This window comes from Zerene cesonia, chromosome 10, assembly GCF_012273895.1.
Source record: "Zerene cesonia ecotype Mississippi chromosome 10, Zerene_cesonia_1.1, whole genome shotgun sequence".
Taxonomy (NCBI): Eukaryota; Metazoa; Arthropoda; class Insecta; order Lepidoptera; family Pieridae; genus Zerene; species Zerene cesonia.
The window spans coordinates 4,586,453-4,587,731 of record NC_052111.1 but is presented as its reverse complement, the minus strand read 5'-3'; positions in this window follow the sequence as shown (position 1 = coordinate 4,587,731).

The following is a 1,279-nucleotide window of genomic DNA, read 5'->3' as shown; positions in this document are numbered from 1 at the left end:
AATGCAGATGGGTTATTGTTTTATGATTAATTTACAAGATATATCTTGACTGAAGACAATGACTGTTAATAAACATATAATAGATTTCCGTGTTTTGTATCAGCATCCAAACTTAGGGAATATTAAAGATAGGATAGGAATATGAAAGAGGCCTGCTAGTTTGACCTATAGAATTGAAAAAAGTTTCAACTATTGACATAGAAAAATGATTTCTAGCACTTTTTGAATCCATATAAGTTATTATAATATGCGTTACAATTCGCTAAAAAAACTGTTACAATATATATGGTTCTCATATTACATTAGCATATCATGCTCCAATGAAACGCTGAACTATAAATTGCAGATAGTTCAATAATCAAGCGAGTCACGGAAGCTTCGGTTCGTAATCTCGAGTGCATAAAACGAGAATGTGTTCCAATAACATTTGGAAGTAGAAAAGTTTACCACTGCGGAATCATAATAAAACTTCGCCAGATCCACTCTGAAATATCCATTAGCACCTATTCGAGCGTAAAATAAACCAACTAAAGTTACGTAATAAAATAATACATTTTCTCAAACATACATACTTTGGCCTTATAACAACGTATGTGTCAAGAAAATCTGTGCACGTAACCAGCCCCAAATCATTCTATTACTTATTCACGAAATTGTAATATTTCAGATGATATTGTATTTGTTACAAGTTCACGCTGGTGTGGAGCTGAAAAATCGTGGAATAGTTTGACACATTTTGCTTCATTAATTTTTAATGCTTTAAACATAATGTTCAGATCTATTAGGTAGAATATTTCGTAGTATAAATGAAGTAATATCGTGCTTAAAAAAACGTTATATAGAAAAAACTGCAGATTACGGCTTACTTCATATTTCTTCGCATAGCCGACGGCGGTTCCAGAAAGTTCCCAGCTCAGCAGTTGTAGCGTAAAATTTACGGGTTAATTTTCAATTGTAGCAAGTTTACAGCTTATACTGATAAAAATGTGTATAAAAGAAAGAAACTAGTGGATGCGCCGCAATTTTAAAAAATAAATATGGCTTAAAAGAAAATGTGAGGCAATGTGTTTCGGTGACAATACAAAATGACGGCACTTTAATGTAAAAGGTTAGTAGAGTGTTACATCCTCAAGGGGTTCGTTAGCCGGTCAAGTGTGACGCATTATTTTAACGGCTAACAATTTGTGTGACGGTGGCGACGGAAAGGGTTGAATCAGGCTGCGGTTTTAATACGGCCTACTTTAATAAAGGAGAAGATATGATTTTTCAAAAGATTCAC